The 21,829-nt window shown below is 44.7% G+C and overlaps 1 protein-coding gene across 1 annotated transcript in view; it reads right to left on the bottom strand.

Annotated features, from left to right (window-relative positions):
* Positions 1-3,307, bottom strand: part of SNCA (synuclein alpha) — a 49,428-nt gene extending 46,121 nt beyond the window's left edge. Inside the window, exon 1 of the mRNA XM_081877422.1 lies at positions 2,872-3,307. The gene's annotated coding sequence lies outside the window, so the exon portion shown is untranslated. The remainder of the gene's footprint in view (positions 1-2,871) is intronic.
* Between the last annotated feature and the right edge of the window lie 18,522 nt (positions 3,308-21,829).

The raw sequence follows: 21,829 nt of genomic DNA, 5'->3' as shown, positions 1-21,829 counted from the left end.
AACCCGAGGTACCACTGTGGTGTTGTTGTTGTTGTTGTTGTTGTTGTTGTTGTTGTTGTTGTTGTTATATTACTATTATTATTAATTAAATTTATACACCACCACCACCCCATCTGTAGATCCCTGGGCAGTTCACAACATACAAATACAAGATGAAAGACGCAAAATACATGATAAGAAAATAAGAACAAATAAGAATAATATAATTTTTGTTGTCTTTGTGCTGTTTAGCTTAATTTTTTTAGCAGTTTTGTTAATAGTGTTTTATAGATTGCAGTTGTTTTACTGATGGTTTGTAATTGTTTTACTGATGATTGGTTAATTCTTCCATATGATCTATATTGTACTTGTGATGTTCTATTATGTTATTGTTGTTGTCTGTTTGTAAGCCGCTTTGCGATACATCTGAATGGAAAGCAGTGTATAAATATAATAAATAGACCAATCACATCAGCGTCCTAGAATGACAAAACTGAGATGAAGGAGGAGGAAGCTGACAGGCAGGATCACCCACTGGACTGGGTTTAAGAAAGAAGTCTGGCAGGCAGAAGCTGACTCAGGGCACGACTGGGTTTGGGTAGGCAATGTCCCATTTGCTGTAACAGATCAGCCTCCGTTGCCTTGAGAGGTCCATTTGCCCAGGAAGCTAGTATAAAAATAAGTGAGAGTTACCTTGCTGGGGGAGAACAAGGTCTATCAGTGAACACAAAATTCCCAATTGTCTTTTTAAAGCTGTTAGTACCTAGCAGCTAACAAGCCCTTTTAAACCAGATTTTAAACCATTTTAGACCTTTTTTCTGCCACGCTCAAACATCAGAGAGAATGGAACCCCATAGCCACAGCTGAGCACTGCAACAAGTCCTTCCAAACCGTGAACAAATGAGTAATTATTTAAAAATAGGAGTGTGAATCTTCATTACCAAGTCCTGGGAAATATACTATATCCAGCAAACCTAGGAGAGGGATGTGAGGGGGAGGAGCATTAAGCTGTCTTTATCTGAAGATGCTAACATTAGCCCCTGAGATCATGTTCATTTACATGCCAGCCCTGCACAGGATTTTCTTTAAAAACACCCACATATTGCAAGTGTTCAGGAAAATGCCAATCAATCATGGAATTGCACCAGGATAAGTTTGCATAGAAGTGGTGTGCATCTCTGTGACATGTTGGCTGACCTTGATTCACTTTTGTTCACAGCTGCATAGTTTAAAAAACACCACTGCCAAGTTCTTCACTTTAATTTGATTTCAATTTCTCTCTCTCTTACACACACACACTTGACTTTCCCCCTTAATCATTGGGTAAACAACAATCTCAGTGCTGTTAGTCTAGTCTATTTGTATATTTATAGTCTAGGTAATGTAGTAAACAAATCTTGAGAACCACTGCGATCTTAGCTAATCCCTGGACAAGAGCCAAAACTTCATCGGACTTGTCAATAAAGGCATCCAATTCCCCGGTAATGAAAGGAAGGCAGATCCCTGCATACAATGGCACATGGTGTGTGTTCTCTCTCTCTCTCTCTCTCTCTCTCTCTCTCTCTCTCTCTCACACACACACACACACACACAGTCTCTTACACAAGGGAAGATAAACCATTAGTCTGTGGGAGGAGGAGTACTAAGACAGTAGACACCATGTTTAATGGTTTGGAAACAGAAAGAAGATGGTCTGCGTATGGGAGATTTAGCAGGCAGCAAATTCTTCTAGAATGGATGTTGTTCCATTTCTGTTCTATCAGAGGCAGGCTCTGGACATGGTTTCTCCTTTTAGGATGAGTCCCCTTTTCAACTGAGCACTTTCCACATTTTTGTGTCCACCCCCCCAAAAAAAAACCCAACAACTGGGGACAGTCACACACTTCACCATTTTCTGAAGCGATAGTACTTGTATATATACGAAGACTGAATGTGACAACAAACATGGCCAGGCTCTCTTAGGATGCCTATATAGCTCTGGTCTCATGGTAGAACAGGGTAGGGTCCATGAGTTAAATCAAGGGTGGTGGAGGACAACCTGTAGTTCTCCAACATTCATCAGCCCAAGTCAACATGGCCAATGGTCAGGGACAAGGGAATTTGTGGTCCAGCACCATGCCTATACGTGCATATCTCTTTAAATCGGGGTAGCTAAACTATATCCCATCATCCGTGTCCTTTGGACAATGCTGACTTGTGCTGACAGGAAATAGAGTCCAACAATATCTAAAGAGCCACACAATTGCTTAAAGAGGAAGGCTTCTATGCTAAACACCTGCTCTCTTTTGTCCGTAAGAAACACAGCAAGACAGCTCCCATTGCTGCCTCCCTGTCCCACCTTTCCTAATACATTTTTCTTGCTTAGCTAATGACAGACACTTAAATATATTCATTAAATATATTCATTATTAAATATATTCATTATTGAAATTATAATTTCCCCTTTCCCCCAAAGCCAAGCTTCTGGGTTTGGGGAGTGTGCGTGTATCTGTGTATGTGCGTAAACAAGATATATTTTATAGAATGATCTAATGTATGTTTACTCAGAAATGAGTCCTGTTCATTTCAACGGGGCTTACTCCAAAGTAAGCATGCACAGGCTGCAAGCGTAGGCATAGGAGTCTACAAGCTTCTGAACATTTGCAGAGAAGTAAGCCCTCCATTGAGCACACAAGGGAACTTACTTCCGAGTTGAAAACCTACATATGACATCAGCTCTTAGCATTCTGCCCATGCCTTTGCAGAAGTAAACCTCGTCGGGTCCAGTGCGATTTACTAAGTGTGCAACAGGACCACATCCTCAAAAGTCCTCCTCCATCATGTTCCACCCCCCTCCACCGCCTCACCACCATAGGAAAACGAAGATATAGAAATTTCATCCACGTTACTTACCCTCTCGCTCCTTGCCTCGATACTTCTCTAGAACTGTTGAATTTGAAGCGTAAAGGGAGGACCAGAAAGAGCGAGAGCGACAAACAAGAGAGAGTTCCGAAGGATGCTCTGATCAGTACATGGCTGCTGAAGGATACAGGAGAGAAGAAGAGTCCAGCCGCGTCTAGTGGTACCCAGGTGGTCCCAGTTCCGCAAAGCTGGAAGGAGTTGGAGGGAAAGGACCGGGGGGGGCGAGAGATCCTGCCCTCCAGTTCCAAGGCGCCGGGTGTATCGCTGTGTGTGTGTGTGTGTGTGTGTGTGTGTGTGTGTGTGTGTTGGGTGGGGGAGCAAAGCTTCACTCTCTCCTTTTCGCAGCCTCTTCTCTCCGCCTGATTTGTCAGGTAAGAAGACAGGCAGCGCCCACGAGCTCAGCCCAGGGAGAGAACACCGCCCTCCCCGCCCTCCCTCTTTCCCTCGGTCTCTCCATCTTCTCGTGGCTCCGCCCGTGAACGAGCAGCCTCCTCCAGAGAGACAGAGAGCGCTTGCATGATGAGGAAGGGATAGGAAGCATCTTCGCGGCTGGAGGGAACGAGATTGCAATGGCAACAAGTGGGGGAGCCTTAAGAGCAGGAAGGGTGTTTCTGGAACGTTCAGATTAGGGGGACGCGAACTTGTACCTCCGCATCCTGTTGTTGGTTTTCCTTACAAAACAAATGCATGCATAAGTAAGTCACCGCGGACAGAAAATCTAACAGAGCAAATGGATGTGGTAACCTTTTAAAGGCATGTGCGCGCCCCATATTAAAAGCTTCCTTGCGGAGATAAAGCACCTCAGCGAGATAGGTCTACGGAGAACAGTTTCTCAGCCCGTGCTAGCGTCACATAGTCCGGGGTGTGCTTTGTATGGAGATCATTCAAAGATGCCTCCTGTGGTCTGAACTGGTGGAGCCCTGCAAGAGCTGTAGCACATGGCAGTCTTGATTTGTGCATTTTGGCTCTTTTATGCCACCCAAATTACCCCATTCCTGATTTCCAAAGCTGTGAATGGAAATGCACAAAGGCATGGGCTTGCCTGTTTGTCCAATGATACAGAGCTAATGAACCAAGGGTCATCTAGTCCAAGCCATATGAGCTTATGGCTGAATTACTTTAGGCAAGCTGCTTTCTCCCAGCCTCAGTTTTAACTCTCCAATCTGCAGAATGGGGGTAAAGTTGACTTATTTTAAGACCGGGGTGAATTGCAGCTCCCATCATCCCTGACCAAGCATTGGTCATGCTGGCTTGGAACTGAAATTCAAGAACAGGTGGAAGGTTCCAGGTTTATGAAGGGACTGTTGTACAGATCACTGAGATAATTGATGGGAAATGCTTTGGGCACATAGCAACATTTATATCACAATTTTCCTAAGTATAACTCATAGTTTTGTTCTTTGCATTTCCATGAACAAAACAAAGTTTGATGAGCAACCTTTTACATGGTCCATTTCCACAAGAAGTGATGTATGGAAGTGAGAGTTGGACCATAAAGAAGGCTGATCGCCAAAGAATTGATGCTTTTGAATTATGGTGCTGGAGGAGACTCTTGAGAGTCCCATGGACTGCAAGAAGATCAAACCTCTCCATTCTGAAGGAAATCAGCCCTGAGTGCTCACTGGAAGGACAGATCCTGAAGCTGAGGCTCCAATACTTTGGCCACCTCATGAGAAGAGAAGACTCCCTGGAAAAGACCCTGGTGTTGGGAAAGATGGAGGGCACAAGGAGAAGGGGATGACAGAGGACGAGATGGTTGGACAGTGTTCTCGAAGCTACCAGCATGAGTTTGACCAAACTGCGGGAGGCAGTGGAAGACAGGAGTGCCTGGCGTGCTCTGGTCCATGGGGTCACGAAGAGTTGGATAAGACTAAACAACTAAACAACAACAACAAGAAGAAGAAAAATAACAAATCCTATCAGTGCTCTCTTTGTTGTTGTTGTTTAGTCGTTTAGTCGTGTCCGACTCTTCGTGACCCCATGGACCAGAGCACGCCAGGCACTCCTGTCTTCCATTGCCTCCAGCAGTTTGGTCAAACTCATGCTGGTAGCTTCGAGAACACTGTCCAACCATCTCGTCCTCTGTCGTCCCCTTCTCCTTGTGCCCTCAATTGTTATTTTTACTGTTTTTTTAAAAAGATACAGGTTGAGGATGGGAGGACAGATCCTCAGTAGTATTTCCTCCCCCTCCCCTTGCCAGGTACTTAGAGATATCAATCTTCTGTTTTCTTCATTGGCATCATGCTGAACTATTAAACGGACTCCTTCTGCACGACCAAACCAGGTCAGATGTACAGTATTAGTAGCCATCAAAGGCCATCAGTGCTCAATTCCAACTAGATATTTTCAGCAATGATACTGCATATCACTTCAGGACTAAAGCACCTCCTGTCTTGATTATTGGTAAACAAATAATATTATTAATCAGGGGAGATATTCAACTGTATAATTGCAAAAACAGAATGACTTCTGCTTGGGCAACAGACCTCTTCCCTCCAGTGGCGTTGCAATGGGGGTGCGGTGCGCCCCAGGTGCCATGTCTGGGGGGCGGGTGACAAGAAGGCACCCCACTGGGGCTCACCCCGCCACGGCAGCACAAGCAGCCATCATGCCACCGCAGCTGCATGTGACATATCCTTAGTTTGCGGCTGCAGCCGCGAACAGAGGATCCTGGTGCCAGCGGCAAACCGCTATGTACAGCACATGTGCGGCGTCACACAAATGTGCTGTACTTAACGCCGCCGCACATGCGCTGTACATAGCGGTTTGCCACCGGTGCGGCTCCCACGCTGTATGGACAGCAATGGGATCCCTCCATCGCCACTACAGCCGCCTGTAGAGGATCCTCCGTTCATGGCTGCAACTGCCAGCAGAAGATCCTGGCACCGTCCGTACAGCGCTGGAGCGCCGGCGCCGGCAAACCGCTATGTACAGTGCATGTGCAGTGTTGCTACATACGGCGCATGTGTCGTACATAGCGATGCCACACATGTGCCCTACGTAGAGACGCTCCACCCCGGGTGTCACAACACCTTCATTTGCCCCTGGTTTCCCCCTTCTCCTCCCTTGCCCCCCCAAATCTGTTCTAGTTTTTTCTTGACTTTCTGGAGCAGGTTGGGGGATAGCATGGGGTGTCTGGAGAGAAATGGAAGTCCCATAGTGTAAGTGGAATTAGTTCCGCTTGTGCAATTATTTCATTGAATACCACTCACATTCTTTAACTTCCCCCACTGTTTGATTATAATTCTTCGCATTGCAAGCAAGCAGTCATGTTCTTTTCTACATCACACAAAGTTTAACTCTTTTCCAAAGAACTTAGCAAAGTTTTCTATGGTTTCCTTCTCTATGTTCCTTCTGTCCTCTGTTTTTTAAGCAAAGCAAGTTCTCTTCCCGACAACAAAGTCATCCGGTAGAGCACAGCGACTAATCTTTCAAGCTTTATATAACCACCTCCTGCAGCCCTCTGTGTGTTTTTAAAGCAATTGTCTTATATAAATGTGTTTCATCTGGCTCTCAGGCAGCTCAACCATCAGGCAAGGGAAGGGAAGGAGTTTGAGGGAATATTCATGTCTCTCTAGCATGCTGGGAAGAGAAAGGATAAGAACTGTAATTTTTGTTGGTGGTTATTAGACAAAACGGTAGGAATTGGTGAATTTGTCATTTTTGGTTTCTCATTTTTCCAATGTTAAGTTCAGTTCTTGACATTTCCACATCAGTTTGTGAATTACTTTTTTTTAAAAAGAGTCCTAATGCTAACTCATCAGCATTTTGGTATGAATTTCGCCTTACACATTTTGTTCTGCAATTTTGCCCAGTGTACACATTTTGCAGAGCAATTTCCCCTAACCTTAATGTTAGATTACTGCAGTGCGTTATATGTGTGGCTGCCTCTGAAGATGGCTTGGAAACTTCAGTGTGTGACAGATATAGGCTTCAAGCCTATACACACTGACCTGGGAATAAGTCACACCATTGAACTCAGTGGTACTTACTTCTGATTAGACGTTCCTAGGATCACACTGTTATTGGTGAAGCATACTTATTTTTCTTGAACAGTTTTAAACTGCGATTTCCATTCTGGAATATGAGATGTGGGAAAGGGAGAGGAACATATCTCCACAATTCAGCTTAATTTACATTTTATTTAAAGTTCAGTGCTCACAAAACCTCATGTCTTCAGAAAGGTTGAATGTCTAGACTGTAATTATAGCTAGTCTCCCTGGCGCCTGGTACTTCCAGATAACATCCCTAACTCGTGGGAGATGGTTCTCTTTTATTAAAAACCATACAATATTCAGGCCATGAAAATGTATTTAAATGCAACTAAAATATGCAGTCCTCCTACCTCCCACTTGATTTGACATAGGAAGCTGCCTTATTACAAATCATGATTTTGTCCATCAAATTCAGCATCATCTCCAACAGGTATGGGGAACCAGCAGCTCTCTAGATGTTGCTGGACTGCAACCCCCATCCATTTTCCCCAAATGACCATTGACTGTGCTGGCTGGGGCTAATGGGGGTTGGAGTCCAATAACATTCAGAGGGGCCACCAGCTGTAAGAAGAGCCTACTGGATCAGGCCAGTGGCCTGCAGCAGCCAACCAGATGCAAATGGAAGAAGAAGAAGAAGAGGAGGAGGAGGAGAGGAGGAGGAGTTTGGATTTGATATCCCGCTTTATCACTACCTGAAGGAGTCTCAAAGCAGCTAACAATCTCCTTTCCCTTCCTCCCCCACAACAAACACTCTGTGAAGTGAGTAGGGCTGAGAGACTTGAAAGAAGTGTGACTAGCCCAAGGTCACCCAGCAGCTGCATGTGGAGGAGCGGAGATGTGAACCCGGTTCACCAGATTACGAGTCTACTGCTCTTAACCACTACACCACACTGGCTCTCTGGAAAGCCCACAAGCCGCACCTGAAATTTCAAGAAGCACAAAGAGGCTATTAGTGGCCTCTTCACAGGAGGGGAGAGTGCTCTGGTGTTCAACCCTCTACTTGAGGGCTCCCACAGATGTCTGGGTGACCACTGGGTGACCACTGGGTGACCACAGGATGCTGTTCTTAACAGGCATTCAGAAGCATGTTGTCTCTCACTGTGGAGGCAGAACATAACCATCAAGTTAAGTAGCCACTAATAGTCTTATCTTCCATGAATTTGTTCCACACTCCTGAACTACAGTGATCTCCAGGTTTCAGTCAAGGGTTTTCCCCAACTTGGAAATGCCAATACTTGGACCGGAGACCTTTTCCACATAAAGGATGTGCCTGAGCTCTATCCCTTCTCCAGTGCATGGCTGCATGGCATCTGTTTACAGGTTACAGCATGCAGGTTCTATTTCCACTTACCTTTCTGTTTAGTGCTATTGTTCTCCATGGACATAAAAATAGGTCCAAATGTCCTTTTTGTCCAACATCCCGCTTCCTTCTGCAGTCATGCAGGTGCCCCCAAAGAGACCAGAAGCAAGTCCTGATGACAACAGCCAAGCCTCTGCTAACCCACCTCCCAGTTCATAAGAGGTGTGCTGCCTTTGAACACCTGATTCCTTATCATGGCCAGTAGCTGTTGAAATACCCATCCTCTGTGAATGTGTCCATTTTGTAAAGTCTCGGTAGCCATCACCATACGTGGTGTGACCACACTTGGAATCCTATGTACAGTTCTGGTTGCCACACCTCAAAGAGGATGCCGTAGAGCTGGAAAAGTTTCAGGAAATGATCATTGGGCTGGAAGAACTCTCTGGGGCAGGAGGGTTGAAACATCAGAGGCTTTTTAGTTGGGGGGGAGTGATAAGTGGGAATGGAATAGAAATGTGTAAGGTGGTGTAGAGAAAGCCAACAATGATTTTCCCCCCTCCCTTTTTTGTAATACCAACAGTCATGCAAAGAAACTGAATAGTGAGAGATTCAGGGCAGGCAGAAAGGAGCATTTCTCCACACAGCACATAGTGAAGACTGTGCAACTGTGCTATCACAAGGGGTACTGATGGCCATGTTAGAATTCCTGCTCCATGATTGCAGTCATGGGATTGTTGTCTTTCACATGATGGTATATGTTTTGACTCCACAGAGTGGGAAGTGACATGCTCCATGTGTGTTTATAGGTAAATAAAATAGATTAGCCAAAATGCTGAGTTGCTGAGGACTGTTACGCAAGTTGCGCAAACTCTGTGGATCCCTAAGTGTGCTGGTGTCGGTTGGCATCAGTCGCTGTAATGTTCGGGCTGAAGAAAGCTTTTGAAGCTCTCGAACGATCGACCAGGAGGGAGGGAACATGTGTCTCTGCCAGGGTCCTACTCGAGTGTAGGCTGAGCTCCTGACAGGCCACCCCTCTGGATGTCTTTAAAGGGGGTTTAGAGAATCCAGGGAGGGAAAGCCTATCCTTGGCTGCTAGACAAGATGGCTGTGTTCTACCTCCACAGTTGGAGACAAGGTGTCTCTGAATGCCAGTGGTTGTGGAGCTCAAGTGTGAAGAGTGCTTGTTGAAGCTGATGGGAATTGTATCTCAAGTCACCAGGCTGGTGGGAGTTTTAGCTGGAAAGCACCCAGTTGGTGAAGGCTGCATTGCTCCAGCTGTGCAGAAAACAGCAGTGGCCAGACAAGGGCAAGAAAGGAGACCTACAAAAAGGTAGATCTCTTTCTGAAATCAGTGAACCTTAATTCCGAGTAACTCTTTTAGAATTTGTTTGACTGATGCATAAGGGATGGATAGCCCAAGCAGCCTCTGCATGTCTACTCAGAAGTTGGTTCTATTGAGATCAATGGGGTTTTACACCCAAGCAAGTATGCACAGGATTTCAGCCTTGCCTCCACCAACTCTGCTGTACCACTCCCCTCCTTTTTAAAACAATTACCTAACTGAAAACCCTAAATGCCGCCAGAAAGCCGATTTGCTTCTTTTTTTGCTGAATTCTATTCTCAACTAACAAGATCTCTAGGGAACTGAGAGAACAATTTACTTCACTGGTTTTTCAGCGTTCTTCTCTCAGGGGAGGAGAAGCATATTCCTTAGCACAGTACAATAGAGAAATCTAGATTGCGCATACAGACTCTAGGATTTAGATATAGATAAGTGCTTGCAATACCCCTTGTCCAAGCCAGGCCTGTAACTTCTGCATAAAACAGTAGATGAAATATTCAAACATATGAAACAATGTAAAGTGTTGTTAAAGCCATCCAAAACCATGTACATGGCAAATGTGCTGGCCGAGCCCTGCAAAGATGTGCATGAATGCATGTACACCATATTTCCTGCACACCAGGAGCATATCTACACAACAGTGTGCAGTAAAGTGGCAAAGCACATAGGTAACGTCCCCGGTGCAATCCCAGCATCTCCAAGAAAGATTCTAATATGAAATCAAGCTTGCAACCAGTGTAGACCAGGGGTAGCCAACATAGCTGTTGCTGCACTCCAGTTCCCATCATCCTTGGCCATTGGCTGTGTTGGCTCGGGTTGATGGGAGTTGTAGTCAAACAACAGCTAGGAAGCCCCATGTTGGTTATCTCAAGAACCCAGTATAGATGACCCTGAACTAGATGGACCAATAGTCTGACTTGGCACAGCGCCAGCTTCCTAGGGATGCCAACTTTTCATTTCAAAAATTCTGGCCCATGAGCAGAGCTTTAGGGGGAAACCTGAAGCTGGTTGTGGGGTGAATCCTAGTGGACTCCATAGCAGCATTGTGAATACCAAAAAGTTTCTGATATATGCAGAGCTCATAGGAAGAGCTTTGTCTTTCCTCCTGAAGCTGGCGCTCAACAATAGGATGTGCTGAGCTTGAGTTCTGCTGTAAAATGGGAAGCGTCACAGGCAAGTGGGTTGGAGAGCAACCCCCAGCTGCCAGTCTGAGGTGGCCACGTTCTTCCGTCACCACCACTCTTCTCTCACAGCTGGGAGGGTGGGTGGCTGCTGGTAATGTGTGTGCTCTGCTGTCTCATCTTGCAGCAGCGAGCAAAATGCTAAGCTGGGGCTAAAATTCAACAACCTTGCTTTTGAGTGCACAAGGGCCCTTGCTTAATAATAATAATAATAATAATAATAATAATAATAATAATAATAATTTATTTATACCCTGCCCATCTGGCTGGGCTTCCCCAGCCACTCTGGGCGGCTTCCAAAAAAATATTAAAATACTGTAATACATCAAACATTAAAAGCTTCCCTAAACAGGGCTGCCTTCAGATGTCTTCTAAAAGTCTGGTAGTTGTTGTTCTCTTTGACATCTGGTGGGAGGGCGTTCCACAGGTTGGGTGCCACTACCAAGAAGGCCCTCTGCCTGGTTCCCTGTAACTTGGCTTCTCACAGTGAGGGAACCGCCAGAAGGCCCTCGGAGCTGGACTTCAGTGTCCAGGCTGAACGATGGGGGTGGAGTCACTCCTTCAGATATACTGGACTGAGGCCGTTTGGGGCTTTAAAGGTCAGCACCAACACTTTGCATGCAGAAGGTCTCTGGTTCAATCCCTGATTCTGCCTGGTTCAATTTGCCTGGTTCAATCTCCAGGCAGGACTGGAGACCCCTGTCTGATATCCCATAGAACCGCTGTCATAGACAATACTGAACCAAATGAACCATGGATCAGACTTACTAGGTTTTTACATAAATATGTGAATATACTGCTGATTTTGACCAAAAGAAAATCCAACTTCTCTCAAAAATTGTTGGCAACCAAGCTCGACATATGACCTTTCTTCAAAAAATCCAGGCTATTCTGCCAAAGTTAAAAGCAAAGCAGATCACAAATGACAAACAGCCCAGCCAGTCTGCTTCCCTTTCTTCGAGTTTGATGAGAACTTTAAGAGAAGTCCCCTTTCCTTGTGACCCACAGGAATGGTCGTTCTCAGAGCTGGGGCTAAGACTAGGCTTCCAATACTGGTAATAGCTTTTCCCCTCTAGAGCAGTGATGACCAAACTTAGCCCTCCAGCTGTTTTGGGACTACAACTCCCATCATCCCTTGCTAACAGGACCAGTGGTCAGGGATGATGGGAACTGCAGTCCCAAAACAGCTGGAAGGCCACGTTTGGCCATTGCTGCTTTAGAAAATATATAATGAGAAACAAAAAATGAAATACAGACCCAAAGTGTGATCATAGACTTTAATATCAATATTCAGTATGGAGTAATGGTGGTCGGAATTAACAGAAGCAAAATTAAAAAGAAAGAAATATGGTCAAATAAATTAATAATAATAATAATAATAATAATTATTATTATTATCTTGGACTTTTTGTAGGAAAAACAAATGAATGATTCTGAGGCACCCTGACTTAAATATTGTCTAACTGAATGTGGAGAAGATGGATGTTGTTCACATGGACAGAAGGTTTTAAATAACCATATTTTCTTTTTTCATGTAACTGGCGGATGAAAAACCAAGAGTTATTTTTTTAATCTTTTGCTAATGTTCCTTTTTCTGTTGTTTTCTTTATTCTATTCTTCTCTCTTCCTCTTTTTCCTTTCTTTATTTCTATTGTTGCTTCCATTCCCTTTGCTGTTTCTCTCTTTTGTTTTTTATTTATTTCATAGCTGAAGATGCTGCTGAACTCAAACTCCCCTCAGTCCCAGGCAGCATGGCCAAGGAGCAGGGATAGTGGGAATTGTAGTTCAAGGGTTTCAGAGGGCATCTCAGTGGCTATCATGGGCTTAAGGCATTAGTTGGTCCCAATTCTTACCTTCTGCTTGAGAATAGTGACGTTTTGGTCCTTGTGGTTCCCTTGCCTGAATGGACCCAGTCCTTTTTTGCTCTCCTGCACGTCATGTCCACACGCTGCACATACAGTCTGACAACAGAGTGATTGCAGCTTCTTGTTTTGTTTTTTTTAAGAATATTTTTTTATTAACTGACCAATCACATCAAATCAAACCAAATTACATAAATTCCAAATTACACAGCCGAATTTTAAATTTTTGTTGGGGGTACCCATATTTCAAGTTCTGAAGGGGATCCAATCAACTTCTTGCTTCTTACTGCTGTTTTAATGTCCACAAATCTAACCTTATCATGTTCACAGTACTATCCAGTCCTTTCTTCTTGTTTTTCCACATCTCTTGTTGTTATTTTCATATATTTTTCCTTTCTCTTTGTGACCTCTGATAGTCTCCACAAGCTGGTTAGACAGTTTGTAATCCTGCGTGGATATTATTATGTTTTATCCAGTAGCCATATCCAGACGTTTTCCATGTAACATCACTTCCATACATCAAAACAGTCTTAGCGTCATTAATCTTCACCAATCTGCCTCCTTTCTCAAAACCTCTGAGGAGATTCACCAGGAATGCAGTCTGAAAACAAGTCCATTCCTTCTCTGGGCTATAAATCCTTTGGCAAGATGGCGACTCCGAATTAATTGCTGCGCCATTCCAAAAGCTCTTATTGCTTCTCGATCTCCATAAAGCATACTTTTGGTTAAAGTTTATCTCCACACAGACCTTAATCATCCTGCTTGGGTCAGTTCAACAGACGATTCTAATGAGGAGGGGTTCTTGTAAATCACATAGAAGGAAAGTAAAAAAGGTCGTCTCTCCCCCCCCCCCCCCCGTGATTGCAGCTTCTTGTGATCCCAGAGGGAGCCTTCATGATTTCCACATAGCCTGCTCTGTTCCAGATCAGTAGACTATGGACAGACAGAACAGAAAGCTGGCTCTGTGTTTAAAGCTGTCCGGGGAAATTGATAGTTTTGAAGAAATGAAAGTGATGCTTCTCAGCCTGATTTTATTCACATGCCAGGAGTTGTGGTAGGTCCCACTTGGGCTTCTAAATCGGTTTTCAGAAACCTGGTTTGAATTTCAAATATCCCTAATGTGAAAGAGTTCGGTGTTTTTGGTGGATAAATGAATGAGATTAGAACTATAAAGTATAAAGAGTGTGACTTTCTGTGATTCTATGCAGGCACAGAAAATGAACATTGGTACTCAGCAGAGTATCTAACATCCTTAGAAGCTCAGCTTTCATTTTGCAAAAACACAAGTTTCCAGCACCTCTGATTCTAGGCTTAAAGGTATGCACTAAATAAAGATTTGCAAGAAAAACCTCAGAAGGCAGGAAAGAGTAAGGGGGCAGGACCACTTGTTAATTTGAAATTAATTTGATTGGTGCAAGGGGGGACATGTCAGCATTTTGCATAACATGCATGACTGACATCAGCATGGCACGCAATGTGCCTGCACAGCATGTAATGTGTGCACATGACATCAGCACATCATGTGGTGTACTACCTCTACCCTTAACCCCCCTCTACCCTTAGCCTCCCCCTACAGGAGAGGCGACTTATAGCATTTTGTATTATTTGTGTGAGAGCTGGATCATAAAAAAGCCTGATCACCAAAGAATTGATGCTTTTGAATTATGGTGCTGGAGGAGACTCTTGAGAGTCCCATGGACTGCAAGAAGATCAAACCTCTCCATTCTGAAGGAAATCAGCCCTGAGTGCTCCCTGGAAGGACAGATCCTGAAGCTGAGGCTCCAATACTTTGGCCACCTCATGAGAAGAGAAGACTCCCTGGAAAAGACCCTGATGTTGGGAAAGATGGAGGGCACAAGGAGAAGGGGACGACAGAGGACGAGATGGTTGGACATTGTTCTCGAAGCTACTAACGTGAGTTTGACCAAACTGCGGGAGGCAGTGGAAGACAGGAGTGCCTGGCATGTTCTGGTCCATTGGGCCATGAAGAGTCGGACATGGCTAAACGGCTAAACAATTATTTGTGTTTACACTCCCCCTTCCAGAAGGAGTCTCCAGTTATTTTCTCATCATTCAAAGGAAGACGGTCACATTAGCCATCGGCCCTCCAAGAGCAGCATGAAAAGGCAGAAAATTCAAGTCCAATTTATGATGGTTGCATTTTTACTGTCAGGGAGAAGGGGAGAGGCACATGTAGGAGGCCTTGTCTCTTTTCTGGGGTGGTGGGCAGCAACATATCTTTGGCCAGCCCTTTTTATGCAACCAAACACCCCTCTTTGCAAATCTCCACCACCACCCAAAGAATCCCAGGAAGAGGACCCTTGTTGCCCTCCCACAAATAGGACTGAAGAATTTAGAGCTATTTCACTTTAGCTTCAGATTTAAGCTCTATGTGAGGTACCTCCAGACAGCAGATTTCAAGTTAGGTAGAAACTGGAGTATATCCCTCCCTATGTATCATGTAAGGTCTTGACCTCCAAGTGTGGGAAAGACCCATGGGCTGTCGACAGCAGTAGCCCACCTTAGGTAGACTTGCCCATATTTCACACACACACACACACACACACACACACACACACACACACACTTTTATTGGGTTTTTTAAACATATCCTTTCCAACAATCATATAACATAACTTCTTATCTTATAAGAGAGCCAGTGTGGTGTAGTGGTTAAGAGCGGTAGACTCGTAATCTGGTGAGCCGGGTTCACTTCCCTGCTCCTCCACATGCAGCTGCTGGGTGACCTTGGACTAGTCCCACTTTTTTGAAGTCTCTCAGTCTCACTCACCTCACAGAGTGTTTGTTGTGGGGGAGGAAGGGAAAGGAGAATGTTAGCCGCTTTGAGACTCCTTCGGGTAGTGATAAAGCGGGATATCAAATCCAAACTCTTCTTCTTCTTCTTCTTATCTTATACAATGTTTTAGACTTCCGTCAACACCTCTGATGATTTTTCGTTCTTTATCACTCATTTCTTAATTACTCTTAATTATCATTAACTAATAACTCTCCTCATAGTCCTTCTTGCAATATTTCAAATAGTCCTCCTTACAAAACTTCTTGCAGTCCTACTAGTGTAATCTGTTCATTACAATTACTTTTCAAATAGTTCGTATATTTACTCCGACTTGCCCATATTTCCAGGACGCTGATGGCATGCCTGCTATTTTTACCCTGCTTTCTGATTTTCAGTGTCTTTCCTTTCCCCTCCCGGAGGGCTGAGGAAGTATGGGATGCCAGCGCTCTCTCCCTGGCATTCTGGGATAACTGGAGCGTAGGATTGCTCTGCCCCTTATTGATTCCCAAGCCAACTTGCTTGATGATATAAATCAAGCCACCCCCACCTTGACCCTGCGTTGTAAAATATTGAATCGGTTCCCCCATGATGCACTAGATAAAATTAGATTGTTGATGTCATTGAAACTCACCCCGCTCACCCCAGCCGGGATGTTGCTCTGTGATTTACGTTAATCATTTTCATGGAGTCAGTCCAGCCCTTTTGAAATAATGACAGCCTTGCAAGTGCTTAAGGAAAGCATGTCAGGGAGACTATTGTGAGTGATGTGCTAAGGATAAAACACCAGACAAACCTCTTCTCGGTTTTGCTGGTGAATGCTCACCTCCCCCCAAATACCCATCCAAATGAAGAGAATAGTCATGGAGCAGAACATAACAGTTCCTGGTTTCTAAAATGAGTGCTGCTGGTGCTCAGAATGGCAGTGACATAGGAAGCCCCTTAGCACCACCAGAAAGGGCTGGGGGAGCCCAATTTTAAACCCTTGGGAGCTGCTGCCAGTTACTTCAGCAGAGACTTTGTGCTGGCCAATAGGCAATGGCTTTTTCCCACCTGACATGCCTCTCCCTCCAGCCCTAGGAGTCTTCATAAGAGAGCTGTTTTCAGAGGAAGGACTGCGAAGGTTGAGAGGCTTTGTGCTGGCCATCAGGCAATGGCTTTTTTTCCAGCCCTAGGAGTCTTTCCCAGACCATGACTTTAAGAACAGCAGAAGCAGCTGGGAAGAGAGAAGAGGAGTTCAAGGAGACTTTAAGGGAGTTCACACATTGTGTTCAACGGGTGTGTGAACTTACGTACACCAATAGCAGAAATGTATACTCGTACAGTTATTATCTCATGTAACGAGTGTACGGTTTGTGCACAATAGCTGAGGTGTACACATCAACAAGTGTACACTTTTTCACACAAACATTTGAAGAGAATGATTGTACCTGCATTCAGTATAACACATGAACAAGCCATCTGTTTTAACTGAAATAGGCTGAAATAGAGACAACCTATAATTCCACCCTGAAGAAATTCCAATAGTCTTATGAGAGGGTGTTTTGTTTTTTGTTTGTTTCCTCTTAAAGTTCATCAGATCTAGGGTGGCTTCTTTGCATCACTAAAAGCGGAGGATAAAATAAGATATGGATTTGTATAAAATGTGCACCTGCTAATTTATATGTCTAGATGCAGATTTTGAATCTGTGGACCATCTCCTGTTTGCTATCTCTGAGAACATTTGCTCATCTTATCGTCAAGCTTGTAGCTTCCTTTTAAATTCCTCAGATGTTTCACCTGAAAAGAAACCTTCAAATTTGCTTCACGTTTGACTTTTGGTGAAATCTGGTGGCAGCAGAAGTGTTATGTGGAACACCCCATAATGTTTTAACAAAATTAAAATATCCAAAATAGTTCCATTTTCAGTTTATGCAACGTTTTTGGTGAGTATACTTGAGTATATAATGAAGCCCAATATCCCCTCCCCCCCAAAAAAAATCCTACGTGGCTGCAATTGTAAAACTCTTACAATAATAAAGGTCAATCTGACTAGTCAGGTTGTTCATCTTATTTTCCCCACAGGAAATTCTCAAAGCAAAACGCCAGACAGGGAAATTTCGTAAATGGATCTTTTCATTTTGGAGGCTATGATTGAGAGATACGCCCTAGAGTTTCTTGGAACAACAATGAAGATACTTCAAGTGAATGGAAAGTTTCTCCAGGGGGGCTTTAAAATTGACTCCTTTAAAGTGAGTATTGATTCTTTTAAAGCCATGATGTAGTAAACTACCATAATGGATTTGAAGGACCAGCAAAATACCAGAGAAATAAAGGTCAAAGGCTGAAATCCTAACCTTGATTACATAGGATTGTAGCTAAAATGTGTTAATTCTCCCCACCCGACCTTACAGTCTGTCAGGGAACTGCCATCAGGGCCGGAGGGAGAGAGCGGGCTCCGGAGGGGTCCCAGAGAGAGTCCTGGGATGGGGAGAGGCAGCCCATCTTCTGGGGAAGAGAATCAGCGTAGCACCAGTGGAGAAGGGGGGCAGATGGGGGAATCAGCGAGGCAGTCCCATGACTCCTTGCCAGGGACCAGCGGGGAGAGTAAGGGTCCTCCGCTGCCTACACCCTCCTTGCGCAGAAGGCTTCTGCGCAGGGAGAGTAGAAGGAGACTGGGCGTCAAAGAGCTTCTTTGCTGCCAGGATGCGTCAAAGAGCTTCTTGGGCTGCCAGGATGATGTGATTAAGGACCAGAACAAATTTGGTATAGCAGATCTGTGATTGGGCTCTCAACCCCTTTTAACTCAAAAGCAGCTGCACTGAGTTCCAATTTTGAACAGAGCATTGTTGCTTCAGAAGGTGGTGCTTAGCTTCCTCCCTGCCTGGCCATGTTTTTCCAACCCAGATTTCTTACCGAAACTGCTATTAGCCCAGTGGTCTTTTGGGGGGAGGGACAGAAGGGGTAGGAATAATAGATACTTGTATTATCATACCAGTTACCCACCCCAGCAGAGCTAATAGCAGCTCTGGGTGGGTGGGGTATTTAAATTAGGAAAAGGACACATGGGAAAGTGATTAACCAACTATTCTGTCCCCAGCACTGCTACGCTAATCAACATCGAAACTATCACTTTTTCTTTTAAAAAAACACACCCATGTCTCAGACATAAGACACCATGGGAAATCAAATGTCCCTATGGCACCTGCAATTTTCCCAGGGCACCTGAGATCTTTGTATGGATCCTCAGTGAGAACTTTTTGCTTCTGTCAGTCAAGTAAGTGGAAAGAAGGCTGGGAGAAACTTTTCTCCGACTCAGATTGGAAGGCAAGATGCTGAGATTTATAGGAAACTATGAACTTCTGTGACACTAGTAGTGCCCAGGTCATTTAGTACAACTCTACTCTTGGTACCTTTGCTTTCTGAATATAGGATTTTTTTCTGGCATGGTGCCCATATTGTGGATTTTCCTCCATAGTGGGCACATTCTCTTTTTGCTTCCATTAAACTGACATACTGTTAGGCTTCAGGGAATCGAATCCCTCCCCCTGTGGCAGCAATTAATCAAATGAAAAGAGCATTCTTACCAGATAGTTTCTTTAATAATCACAGCAAGACACAAAGGAATGCATATCTCTCTAAAAACGGTGTAGCTCCCAGTAAAGGTTCACCCCCTTTGTCCCCATTAATCAACATTACTCCTACGTCTGGTAATCTGAACTTTTTGTCTTTGCGTTTTCTGTTCCATCACTCTCAGAGCCCGTCGAGTCCTAGGCGAGGGGGGGGGGTCAAGAATGCTGTCCAAGGACACTGAATCTGCCAGCTGTCTCTCCCTTGGTGTTTTCCTCTTCTAGCTGTTCCTCACCCAGTATTTCCAGGCTTTCCCCCCTCTGGACTATGCCCCTCTGCAAACCACTGATCTAACAAGCCACTCTGTGAACGTATTAGCGCCAAGTGTGGCTCAATGAGAACTTACCCCCCCCCTCAAGAGTTCAGACAACTGCAGAAAATTATGATTCCATCCTAATGAACCTGAAGCATATCCTCTATATTCACTCCACTTGCTGTATCTTTTCAGCCTGAACATTGCTCAACGGTTCTTTTTACCCAAACTAAGCCTTATGTTTCACTTAGTGAGAGCCAGTGTGGTGTAGTGGTTAAGAGTGGTGGACTCGTAATCTGGTGAACCGGGTTCGATTCCCCGCTCCTCCACATGCAGCTGCTGGGTGACCTTGGGCTAGTCACACTTCTTTGAAGTCTCTCAGCTCCCCTCACCTCCCAGATTGTTTGTTGTGGGGGAGGAAGGGAAAGGAGATTGTTAGCTGCTTTGAGACTCCTTAGGGTAGTGATAAAGCGGGATATCAAATCCAAACTCTTCTCTTCTTCTCTTCTTCCACTATGTGGTGAGGAGAAGGATAGCAGAAGCAGCTATAAATTCAAAAGATGGCAGATCTTTGAAGGCCACAGTCTTTTACCTAGGAGCATGTCCCACCGAATTCTGTGTGATTGACTTCTAAGCAGAAATGCACAGGGTTTCACGGTACAACATGTTCTGAGCACATATAAGTGGAGTCTGCTTGCAAATGCACTGATCCAAGGCAGCTTCACATTTCCTAATATGGTTGCTGCAACAAGTAATTCATAGAACCAAAGAACCATAGAATCATAAAACTGTAGAGTTGGAAAGGACCACAAGGGTCTTCTAGTTCAACCCCCTGAAATGCAGGAATCTTTTGCACAACGTGAGGCTTGAACCCACAACCCTGAGATAAAGAGCCTCATGCTCTACCAAACTGAGCTATCCCTGGTGATCCATTGCTTTGATTTATTATTATGTTAATACTCCACTTCTACCCCCATTACAATCCTGTGAGACACATTAGGCCAGGCATCCCCAAACTCGGCCCTCCAGATGTTTTGGGACTACAATTCCCATCATCCCTGACCACTGGTCCTGTTAGCTAGGGATGGTGGGAGCTGTAGTCCCAAAACATCTGGAGGACCGAGTTTGGGGATGCCTGCATTAGGCTTTGAGATTGCAACTGGTCCAGCCCCTTTTCCTTCATTCTCCTTCCTTTGGACCTTTTGCTTATCCAAAACTAACTTCCATTCTAGTTCCAACAGACAACCTTCCTTTCCTCTTCTAATGCATGGCAGAAACTCCCCCTGCCCCGGACCAACACAAACTTACTTTCATGTACAGTATTTCATTTTTTCCCAGTTAACAAAGCATCCACTCCTTTCTTGCTACTCTCCTTAGCCAGCCACTAATCTCTGCCCTCACTTTTGCCTTCTTCTAAGCATCCGTTGCACTAATTGCATGGCTTCCAGCCATGTCAGGGGATTTTAGAGGATTTAATTCTAGGGGTGTGCATGTGGGGCATTGACCGTTGTGGCCGAATTCACTCATTAAATCTGGGATAGTACATCATGAGTGCAGTGCAGAATGCCTAAAGGAGTCCCTATAGTTCAAAGGGGTGGGGAAGCGCTGTGTGAGGGGTTCTCTGTCTGCTCCAAACCAGTATGATTAAAAATAATGGGCTGGCAGAGATGGAGAAAAAGACACCCTGACAAATGTGTTGCTGTGGAGAAGAGGATGTAGGCCATTGGGATCAAATTAAAGAAAGGGGATGGTAATCAAAATTTGGAAGAACATCTGGGTGGTGTGAGATGTTTGACAGTGGAACAGACCAGAGGGGAGTTTGGGGGAGTGTGACCAGTTTGCTCACATTGGCCGTTGAGCTGAGAGGGCGCTGCAGGGGGTGCCACAACAATGATGTAAAATGGAAGGCAAAAGGTGGGGTGGGGGCACCGATTTTTGGGTTTGCATATGATGCTGCTGAAATTTGAAAGCCCAAAGTCCACCACCAAACAGATTGTCTTGAAAGGTGGTTGGATGGACTCATTAGAATTTGTTTAGCAAAGGATGGGCAGTCACCCATCTGGGATGCTAGAACAGCAGATTGCTATATCATATTTTACAGCCTTTTTAAACAAACAATTCCATTTCTTTTAGGTAAGTCCAAAAAGGTAAAGGTAAAGGACCCCTGACAGTTAAGTCCAGTCACAAGCGACTCTGGGGTTGCAGTGCTCATGTCGCTTTACTGGCCAAGGGAGCCGATGTTTGTCCGTGGACAGTTTTTCTGGGTCATGTGGCCAGCATGACTGAGCCGCTTCTGGCGAAACCAGATCAGCACACAGAAATGCTGTTTACCTTCCTGCCAGAGTGGTACCTATTTATCTACTTACACTTTGACGTGCTTTTGGACTGCTAAGTTGGCAGGAGCAGGGACCGAGCAATGGGAGCTCACCCCATCACGGGGATTTGAACCGCCGACCTTCCGATTGGCAAGCCCTAGGCTCTGTGGTTTAGACCACAGTGCCACCCGTGTCCCTTAGGTAAATCTACAGTTGTTTAAATTGCAGTACACACACACACACACACACACACTTCAAGTTTTAAAACAAAACACTTCTGGGACTAATAATAATAATA

This window comes from Podarcis erhardii, assembly GCF_964252035.2.
Source record: "Podarcis erhardii genome assembly, chromosome: 9".
Classification (NCBI taxonomy): domain Eukaryota; kingdom Metazoa; phylum Chordata; class Lepidosauria; order Squamata; family Lacertidae; genus Podarcis; species Podarcis erhardii.
Note: the sequence above shows the minus strand (reverse complement) of the source record. Positions and strands in the feature narration are given on the sequence as shown.